Source organism: Cyprinus carpio, chromosome A4 (assembly GCF_018340385.1).
Source record: "Cyprinus carpio isolate SPL01 chromosome A4, ASM1834038v1, whole genome shotgun sequence".
Classification (NCBI taxonomy): domain Eukaryota; kingdom Metazoa; phylum Chordata; class Actinopteri; order Cypriniformes; family Cyprinidae; genus Cyprinus; species Cyprinus carpio.
Window position 1 is genome coordinate 17,647,973 of NC_056575.1, and position 11,805 is coordinate 17,659,777.

The window sequence follows — 11,805 nt, forward strand, 5'->3', positions numbered from 1 at the left end:
ATACAGGTTAAGACAACACTTCAATTTTTCATTATGACTGAATAAAAAAAAAAAAAAAAAAAAAAATATATATATATATATATATATATATATATATATATATATATATATATATATATATATACATAATCATGCATAAATGAACTCAACATTAACTCAATACGCTTTAAAAAAATAAAGCAATAACATACTTGTCTATATACTTTAAATGTCCATAAGTCCCACAAAAGAGTCACCATCTAGACTCTCCAAGAAGTCATAGAACACTTTCCAGATGGACCAAAATACATGAAGTTTGTTTTTCAAAAAATAGGTGAACTTTTCTAAGGCAAGGCATGAGGTCATCCCCTTTATCCATTGAGACACGCCAGGATTTTCTTCTTTTTTCCACGAACATGCAATTACACGTTTAGCTTCCAGCAAACAAAAAATCTTTCATGTTTGATCATTTTAAAGTTCAGAGGACAAATATGTAATATACACAACCTGGATCAAGAGGAATTACTTTACCAATAATTTGACTTACAATATTCAATATTTTAACCCAAAAACAATTAACTTCAGTACATTCCCACATACAATGGAATAAAGTTCCCTTCTCTTGATAACATTTGTAGCATATATCAGGAATATTAGGGTTAAAGTTGTTGTGATGGAGTGACATTTTATACAGAGACGTGGATCACTGACAAGCTGCGCTATATCGCGTTCATTAGATGTATCACATTCGATTATAAATGTGATATTGCGTAGCTTGTCAGTGTAAGTGTTTTTATTAATGCCATTTATGTTTTTGTTAATACAGCACATCACACTAGTCAACTAAATTAATGTAACATGGCAAAGATGAATGCACTTTTGGAAGTTGAATGTAAGGGAAATGTCATTTTGGAATTTCTGTGGTCTAATGTGATATTGTTGTTCATGTTCTTGTTCATGATTAAATTTTCTTTTATTGCTGTAATTTATAGCATTAACAAGATGATCCGTTGAATTCATTTCGGAAGCGATGACAAATGGATGTATTTTATTCCAGTGCCTGTATATAAGTATTGATTATGATATAATATAATTAGTATTGACCAAGTTCAGAGGCTGTCATATGTGGATCAACTTACTATGTTGTGTATTTTCATCAGTTTCAATATGAAAAATAACTTTCATATTGATTAAATGGAATTGTTGCATTTTGAGAAAAAAAAGTATCATGGATTTATTGCATTTTGGTAAAAAAAATAATAATACAATTTTATAATAAATCTTTGAAAATCAAAAACTACATTTTAATTTTTAATGTTATTATAAGCTAAAGGTGCTATGTGAAAGTTTGAAATAGAAAAATTCCTGCCGGCCCGAACCTTGAACTTGCAACCCTTTGATTGCAAGTCCAACACTCTTTTAGTGTTGTTATAATGTAAATGTAGTGTATTTAATTTTTGATTTGTAGTATCTTCAGCTCTAATACTGGTGTAACTACACACATGTAACAACCCACTAAATAGAATGTGTAAGTACAAATGTGTAACAGGACAATGGTAAAAGCACTTTTTTCACTTCAGAAAACAACAAGAATTATGTGTTACAAGAATTATGTAACTACATTTTGTAACAACATGTACTCGCACAAGTTTTTACACTTCCACACGGATTCTTCAATACTGCTGCTACCAGTTTGGAATAGACTGAAAATTCTTGGAAATCATGATGATTCCTATGTACATACCATATATTTGTGTGAATTGAATTAGAATTAGACTGGCAGTGCTAACACTGAATTAGAAAGTTTCACCTTGTGAAACCAATGTACTTACATGGTAACTCCTCAGGAACTGTCCACTCAATATAAAGTGTAAAATGGTCACAATTTACTGTGTAATATGTAAAACAAACCTCTCTGCAACACTTTAATAACAGTATACTTACATGGCAACACTGCAGGAACTGACCACTTAATATAAAGTGTAATTGTTAGGGTCATTGTTGTGTGCCATCAGTGTCCTTACATGATAAGTTCATAGGAAGATCCCCCTTACGTTGTGAAATGTCATGTTAATTAAATGTCCAAGTATTAAACCTTGACTGTTTCTCAGTAAGTAAAGTATAGAGGACTGCAATAAAAGAGAAAACAATGCAGTAAAGCTAAACCATGTTTATTAAAACATTACACTCAACAGTGTAACATATTCTAAGTAAAACTTTAGAAGTATACCTGTAGTATAGAAGTATAGAAGAAAGTACACCTGCAGGTGGGTTACCACTAAAACAGCATAAGGTCCTTTAGACTGCCTAAAATAAAAATAAAAAAATAAAATAGAAAAACTCTGCTACTGTGAATCTAAATATGCTTTTATCATACTGACATTGTTGGAAATGAAATACATTATACATTATCAAATAAGAAAAAAAAGCTAATCATCAACCAAAATTGGGAACTCAATGTGAATTACATCCAACGTGAACTGACGTGAATTACAAAACTTACCTTAAACCAACATCTAAACATAATGAAATAAGCAGTTTGGAGGTTTTGTGTCTTTCTATCTCAACTTACATGTTGGTAGTAGTTTACGCTCTTTTTTGGCATATTCTATGGCAGATCTGACGTCTGCTGTCAGTGACTGCAGGCACCGCTTTGCAAAGTCAAAGAGTTTCTCCTCCTTGGCTCTGAACTTTGGGATGCTTCGGTAAAACACTGGATCAACAAGCTGTATTTCAGTCACAACAGCTGTTAATGCGTGTGTATTTCGGTCAACCCCAACTTTGATGCATGCCTTACTGATGCTCCTTTCTTTGTTGAAAGCACGAAAAACTTTAGTGTACTGCTTCAGTACATCGTCTGGGGTTGTTGCTGTAGAAAGATCAAAGCTTATTAAGTTAATGATCCACTTTTCTTTGTGAGACTTGTATTGTATCAAATATTCAAATGCACAGACCACGCAAACATCAAATATTGTTATTGGTGCTTGTAACACTAGAGGCATCAGGAACAACTCTTGAACGGCTAGCATTTTTTACAATTATTTTCGCATAAAAAAAAAAAGTTTGCATTTCTCAGACATTTTTTTAAAATGTATAAGTGTCCGAAATAAGATATAATGAATATAACAATAAGAAAGAAACAGTTTTGCTTCCAAAGCCACTGCCTTCTATTTACACTCAATAAATGCATCAACACTAGAGGTCAACAGACATTCTGTTTTTATGGGATGATAACCAGTAGCATTTTTAGTCAAGCAGACCAATAACCGACACTTGGTATGTTATACTGAGTAAGTACACGTCAACAGAAATAGAAGATCCAAAAACAGGATATGTGCTTACCACGTGAGCTGTGCTTGGCAGATTTTGACCTGATAGCACTCTATCTTCTTTTTATGTCGCCTTTCCTCTTCTAAGGAATGTCGCTATCAGGTGACTCTGAAGAGGAGTAATAAATCAGGGACCCCTCATCAGTGTCACTGGTGCTGCATTCAGTGCTCACGTCCAAAATTTTCTTTACTTCCTTTTTTGCACCTCCGTCTAAGGAAACAATAACACATTTAGTTACATAAAAAGATAAACAGGTTTAGGGTGGCCACACACTAGATGATTTTCAAATCATAACAGATTTTAAAACCATGGGATACCACAGACATGATTACAGTTTCAACCAGTTTTTAGCCTTATAATCCCCTGAATGCGCACACTAGACGGTTCGACCAGACCGTGAGACCACACACTTGTTGACTGTAGGAACGATTTCACAGAGACTCAAATGTGACTTAAGTGAAAGTGACGTGACATACAGCCAAGTATGGTGACCCATACTCAGAATTGGTGCTCTGCATTTAACCCATCCAAAGCGCACACACAGCAGTGAACACACACACACACCGTGAACACACACCTGGGTATCATTTATGCTGTGGAACCCGGAGAGCAGTTGGGGGTTCAGTGTGCCCTTGCTCAAGGACACCTCAGTCGTGGTATTACCGGCCCGAGACTCGAACCCACAACCTTAGGGTTAGGAGTCAAACTCTCTAACCACTTGGCCACGACTTCCCCCTAGAGAAGGAAAACAAATAAAGAACAATTGATATTGTCAGCTGGCTCTCCTGGCATGCATTTTGTTTCTATTTAATAAAAAAAAAAAAAAAAACTAGGTATAAAAAAAAGAATATGAATAAAAAAAGAATATATATCCTTATCAGTACTCTGCTTTTGTGACATATTTGTGGCTGACAGCTATAGAAGCACGCAACATCTGGTAGGTGATGCTTGCTCACTCTCATTGGCTATCGCAGGTATCACGTCAGAGGCTGCCCTATTAAAAGAACAAAATATCAAACATGTTTGATATTTACAATTTGACGTTAGAGACGCTTTATCGGAAGCAGTTAAATAATTGTAAGGACACCACACAACAGAGTATTTTTGGACAAAAAAAAATCATCACCCCGTTACGACCAGCTCGTTTTAAATCTGCAACATAAAAGAGGGATCAAACAACAAAGGATATTAATGCAAATACTTTTATTGTATTAAACTAATACAACAGCAATCAGTGATAACAATATACACAAGTCTAGGGGTAATAAAGAAAACCAAGAAAAAATAAATATCACAACAAAACTTTAACTACATGATATAAGAAATGCAAAGGGGAACAAAGGTTAGCAAAATCAATAAGATCTTACATGTTGAAACCAGAGCCACTCCAGAGAAACCATCCCACAGAGTGCCTGTCTTAGTCAACAGGTAACTCTTTTATATATGTTAATAATTTACAATTAACAGAGAAGATCAATTAGGAACTGCCACACTCCGTCCAATAGGATCTGGAGAAGACTCAGGGTCGTCACACCTCCCACTCCAAGAGGAGGTTATCAAAAGAACCGACAAAGATATACAAGAAAAACATACAAAAACCACCATTTAAATATAACATTTTTGTTTACAATAAATTGTAATATTCATCTCATAAATCCCACTTCATTTCACTCCCAGACTCCTGGGCTATTTATCACATTATTGTTAATACTATATATTGATATTCTTCTGGTGAAAAAAATTAAACCAAGGAGAGAGAAGAGAAAGATATACTCAACACTATGGAGATCTCTTACAGCCGCAAAAGAGCATCAGCAATTAGGTTGTCTTTGCTGCGAATGTGTTTAATCTGTAGGTGGAAAGGCTGTAAAATAAGGCTCCACCTCATGATTCTTTGATTCTTGCCATGCATTCGATCCAAGAAAGTTAGTGGATTGTGGTCAGTGTAAACAACGATAGGACCACAGATTGAACTTAAATAGACTTCAAAATGTTGAATGGCTAAGACCAGGGCTAAAGCCTCTTTTTCCACTGTAGAATACACTTGCTGATGACCATTGTGACCAGGTGTTGTAAGGATCCACCCGCCAGCCCAAAAAGTGGAATCCAGCGGCCTGGTCAAAGGTTTAATGCGTATTCGTACTTTTAATTGCGCTTCTGAATTTATCAGGATTTAGTTAGAATTTTAGTCTAGCTCCATGTTTAATCTGACTCCATTTTCACGTGATCATTAAATTTAGGCAATATTTCTATCAAAAGCTGATCACAGATATCGATTGTTTATTAATTTAGATATTTGAGTATTCTGAAAATCCCATACTTTCAATTATTCGTTCACTGCAGACCCGATATCGCTTTAGAAGTAACATTTCGGCCGATTGAATGCTCTTCCCGAACACAAACTCGTCAGTCTGATCTTAAACATTGGATGAAGGGTAAATATCTACCTTTAAGTCGGTCGCGCCCTGCTTACTCGTACAAAAAAGCATAGTTTTTTATATATTTACGAAAACTGCAACTTATTTAAGACAGTGATAGTCAGAAATCGAAATGGACTCAATTGATGTGCCCCATGCTCCATCTATTTAAACCTTTCGTATGAACAATCCTGAACACAGATTTGAGGTAATACCTTCGCTTTAATCTACTAGTAATAATGAATTAAGAATAATGCAGAATAAATCAAATATAACAATTTATTATCAGTCAGGTAAAAATTGTATCATGCCAATTACATAACGAAAATAATTAGAAGCCAATTTAGAAAGGATAGTGTAATTGTAAATCACATTGTAGTTGTGTTGCAACTTTGCTTCTGCACAAAGACACTGTAGCCATATTGGGAACGGCCAAGTGATCCATGCAGGAGGCACACAAATTTAACACATGTAACAGTTCTCCTAATTTAAGACACATGGTCTAAAATGCATAGCAAAGCACTCAGGTGTGTTTTAGAGAATAAACTTAACTAGCTAATGTGCACATGTAGTAGCACAAAACAACTATACAGTGTGCTCTGTAGGCACAATGTGTTTAACACAATTACATAATAGTATACCTGACTTCAGGAAGATACATAGTATGGAGCATATGAAATACAGTACACTCCACACTACGGGCTTTCTGGCTACAGAATCGCGCAGTAGTGTTTTGTCACTTCCCTTAAATACTCAGACCAGACAACAAAAAAATCTTCAAATCAGCCGTAAAAACATAAAAAGACCTTTTGGGTTCGTTTTTTTTGGTTCCCGTGATCACATCAGGGTCACACCTGGCTGGAGATAAACATTCTCAAAGACCCCTAAAGGCAACCCCCTCCTCAGCAGAACACAATTCTACAAAAGTTTTCAATCTTTCTCATAATACAAGTGACTACTTTGAAATTGGGACCAATCGCAAAAAGACCTTTAAAATGACTCCAAACATGAAAAGTTTACAAGCATGAATCCTGAAGATATAGTAAATGTTTTATGTGAGCATAACAACTTTTAGTTGCCTGGACCATGTGCCCTGGGGGGAAGGATGGGTGAAGGTACCAAAGAACAAATGGTCTTTCTTCCAGATCTTCCTTTCTGTTTGTTTGGCTCCACGAGGAGATCAAAGCCCATTGTTTTGGTGCATCTGCATTGCGAGAGTTCCTGAAAGTCTGGCTTCACAAAGAATTCATTTTATAAGGAAATAATTTCACTCCTTACAGCAGTGTGGCTGGTTGGTGTAATTTAAGTTGAGGCTTGGACTCAGATGTTCTGATCTCCATCCATTATGCTGATCAAATTCCTTCACGAAGATCACAACAGCACATTTGCTGGTCCTTAATGGTGGAGTGAAGAATTCCCTGGTATTGATAGAGCTGCCGTCACCTGTGAATGGAGACCTTAAGTGTTTTTGTTAGTCAACAACATGTAATAACTCATCTGCTTATCTGGCCAGCTGTCCTTTTGATGTGACCTGTGAGAAGTTCATGTGAGTGTAGGGCTGTCCTGGCTCTTTTCGGGCTTTTATATTTTCATTGCCATCAATACAATGAGCAGGGCTTCTTAAATACATGTCATTCCCATTTTCTGACATGCATATTTATTCTCACTCTTTATCCACTTTGTGGATGATATATACAATAAATTTCAAATTAGTTCTCAACAATGTTTCTCCTTGTTTTACAAACTGGGACCTATTATCACCAGGGGCCTCATTTGTGACCCTGGACCACAAAATCAGTCTTAAATCGCTGGAGTATATTTGTAGCAATAGGCAAAAATACATTGTATGGGTCAAAATTATTGATTTTTTTTTATGGCAAAAATCATTAGGATATTAAGTAAAGATTGTGTTCCATGAAGATATTTTGTAAATTTCCTACTGTAAATATATCAAAACTTCATTTTTGATTAGTAATATGCATTGCTTAGAACTTTATTTGGACAACTTTAAAGGTGATTTTCTCAATATTTAGTTATTTTTTACCCTCAGGTTCCAGATTTTCAAATAGTTGTATCTCAGACAAATACTGTCCTCCTAACAAACCATACATCAATGGAAAGATTATTTATTCAGCTTTCAGATTATATATAAATCTTAACTTTGAAAAATTTACACTTGATTGAGACTTGTTCACTTGAAATGGTCCAGGGTCACATTTATAAAATGTTGTGTATAAACTGTCTTAAATTTGTTTTAAGATCATTTCTCAAAAGTGCGCAAGTGCGATTCAGAGAAAACAAACGTGCACACATAAACACATGCGTACGTCTCTCTTCAAGATGTGACATTTATAAATCGCAAATTGTCTACAAATTGTGCGCAGCTGAATGTCAGAACTCCTGTGTGCATAATGTGCATCTAAATACCTGCATGTGATTTGGCATTTCTTTATATTTACACAGTTTACTAATGCTGCTCACATGTGCCATTAATGTACTGACAGAAAAATATATAGTGTGTTTTATACAAATATAACTGATGTGACAAAAACAAAGTTTAAGGCTAATGTCTCTATTCATTTTCACAGAAGCAAAGCAGCAGATGTTATAAATAAAAACAGTTAACAATGTTATTGAATAGAATATATTAAAACCGTTATTGCACGTCATAGGCCTGTTCTTATAGGCTACACAGACAAAACAGTCCGAGATGCGTTTATGCATTTTTTTCTATTTTACGCATTAGTAGTAAATCAAGACTTCGCAAGGTCTCTTGTAAAATAAAATAATTATAAAAACAACATGGGATAAACTGTGTACATAAAGCGAGTAAAGAACTCTCAATATTAGGCTACTAAAAAGGTTAGTTTAATCTTGTAAAAAATCTGACTACACTGCACAATTAATCTCTTACTGCATCTTTGTTGTTTATGAATTTGATGCTTGCACGTACACCGCTATTATTATTATTACAGCTTAGATGTTCAAATAGCTGCAGTACTCCAACTTTAATAACAATATACAAATTGACAATTGTATGTGCAGGGATATTACAGTAGACAGTTTTGTATGTGCAGGTATATTATGTGCAAATTTGTAGTGTAGACTAAGTATGTGTGTTAGATAAATAAGTGTATGTGTGTATAAATAGTGTTGTGTGTTCCACAGTTATTGTCAAGTGTTCATGACATGGATTGCCTGGGGGAAATCAGTCCTATGAAGTCCATCCTGACATGCCGAAATGGTAAAATAGAAAGTTAGGTGTGGAAGGTGGACAGAGCAAGCTTCTTGCTTTGCCATCTCATGTAATGTGCTGCGCAAATGTGGCATTGTTTTATTTCTTCCACAATAAAAACCTTGGTACTGACCAGAATTCATCCATTGCCATTATTTTATTGGGCATATTCTGCCCTGTGGGCCCACTTGATACATGTTAAGTACAGCTGTTGTGATGAAATGATTTATTTGCCTTAGCCAGGTTTCCATCCAAAGTTGCTAATTTAACTTGTGGGGAAAATGTAAATATCGCATAAAACATTTGCAAACAAGCACCGTTTCCATCCAACGAGAACAAAATTGTCACTTCCTGATAAACTGGCACTAAATATCACTAATAATTCCTTACATTCATATAGCGCTTTTCTGGGCACTCAATGCGCTTTACATAGAAGGGGGAATCTCCTCATCCACCACCAGTGTGCAGCATCCACCTGGATGATGCGACGGCAGCCATATTGCGCCAGAACGCCCACCACACTAGCCAATCACTAGATATGGGGATGGTTAGGAGGCCATGATGGTCAGAGGCCAATGGGCGAATTTGGCCAGGATGCTGGGGTTACACCCCTACTCTTTTTCGAAAGACATCCTGAGATTTTTTTAATGACCACAGAGAGTCAGGACCTCAGTTTAACGTCTCATCCGAAAGACGGTGCTTTTTGTCAGTATAGTGTCGCCGTCACTACACTGGGGCATTAGGACCCACACAGACCACAGGGGGACCCTGCTGGCCTCACTAACACCTCTTCCAGCAGCAACCTAGTTTTCCAAGGAGGTCTCCCATCCAGGTACTGACCAGGCTCAGCCCTGCTTAGCTTCATTGGGCAACCAGTCTTGGGGCTGCAGGGAGATATGGCTGCTGGCTGAGTAGGAGAAGTAGGAGAAGCTACTGAATATAGCTTAAATAAATAAATAAATAACAAATGATTTTCATAAATAATAAATTACTTGCTCCTCAGAGTGAGCAGATGAAACACAATGAATGTGGTCATTTTAGAAGGTGGATGCTGCTCTTTGGGAACGCAGTCATGCAAGACAATTAAACAGAAATACTTCAGGTCTCAGGACCTCGAGTGGGACAATCACATTGACTCCATTGTTAAAAAGGCCCAACAAAGGTTGTACTTTCTTTGCCAGCTGAGGAAGTTTAACCTGCCAGAGGAGCTGCTGAAACAGTTCTACTCAGCCGTCATTGAGTCTGTCCTGTGTACTTCAATAACTATCTGGTTTGGTTCAGCTACAAAATCAGACATCAGAAGACTACAGTTGTCTGGTTTGGTTGATGTAAGGATTATTGGTTCTGAAGTGCCCACCCTTCAAGAACTGTATACATCCAGAGTGAGGAAAAGGGCTCAGAAAATCACTCTGGATCCCCTTTTCATCCAAGTTACCCATCTTTGAACTTTTGCCATCTGGCCGGCATTTCAGAGCGGCAAATACCAGCACAGTCAGGCACAAGAACAGTTTCTTCCCCCAGGATATCTACCTCATGAGTCATGAACAGTTAAATGTTCCACACTTATGCAATAAAAATGTGCAATATCCTTATATTTATTTGTTACCCCTCCATCCTAGTATATCCCTGCATCTTACTCTATTCTATTCCATTATCATCTATAGCACAACTGTTCATACAATTTATTTATTTTTCGATTTATTTAGCAATATTTTTGTCTGTGTGTTGTTGTTGTCTCTGTGTACTGGAAGCTTGTCACTAAAACAAATTCCTTGTATGCCCAAGCATACTTGGCAATAAATCTCTTTCTGATTCTGATTCTGATTTGATGACAGACTTTGCTCGGGCATTTCAGAATGACCATAACAACATTTTAGATGCTGTGGAATGAGATCGGTCCACTGGTTAGCCAGGTTTTGCTGTCCCATAGTGCAAAGTCACATGACTTTTTCAATGCGCTTGGAGAAATTTATTTGCAAGATGCATTTCCATCTCCCATTAAATGGATTAACCCTTTTTCACACAAGTCAAAAACCACCTCAAGCGAGTGTAAAAACTTTTTTAGCAAATTAAGGGATTTTTATTCGAAATTTGTAGTTTCCATCACTCGTTTCTCATGCAATACTTAAAATTTATTGCATTAAAACAGGGTGATGGAAACATAGCTTTCATTCCATACAACACCATCAAAAACTCAAACAATTTCACCTCCCCACCCCCCCACCGTCCAGTGCATCAAAACTTATTGACTGCCTTGGCAGATTGTAAACTGAATGGGGAACGTATATATTGTTAGGACTGGAATACCACTAAATTTAAATGTGACAGAAGCCACTAAATGTAGACGGATACACTGTGGTATTCCCCTTGTATCAGCGTCTAAACATCAGGATATAAATTGCAGTCGTATAATAGGTTGACTGAGAGGTACTCTAGGTTCAGGGGTCATGGCCTCATTTACCATTTTTTTCACCTCTTTGTAAATCGAATCTGGTTCATTGTCATAATCTGTTTCCACTTCCTCCTCTCCTTGGGGCTGTGGTGCTGGGGAACCTCCAGCCGCCTGAGCGACTTCCCCTTTTGTGGCAGCAGTGATGTATGGGGGGCTGACTACTCACTGCCTGCATGTCCAACAGTGCCTGATGGTGTTCCTGGTGAAGCCTCGCAAGCTAATGTATGACCTCTGCAAATGGAGTACCTGGAACCTGCATGACGGTGGCAGGTTCTTTCTTCTTCATTCCTGGGTTTCAGCACCAATGTAACAAAGTTCGTAGTTTGGGGAAGAAGGAGGCGGGAACTGGCGAACATTTAAACATTACATTTTAATAATCAAATAAACAAACA

At 36.7% G+C, this 11,805-nt stretch overlaps 1 long non-coding RNA gene across 1 annotated transcript; it reads right to left on the reverse strand.

The window, feature by feature from the left end:
• Positions 1-4,051: 4,051 nt before the first annotated feature.
• Positions 4,052-4,968, reverse strand: LOC122139237. Its single transcript, XR_006156117.1, has 3 exons — positions 4,677-4,968; positions 4,436-4,461; positions 4,052-4,303 (listed from the first exon to the last, which is right to left on the reverse strand). It is a non-coding gene; the product is annotated as an uncharacterized LOC122139237 (long non-coding RNA).
• Positions 4,969-11,805: the final 6,837 nt, after the last annotated feature.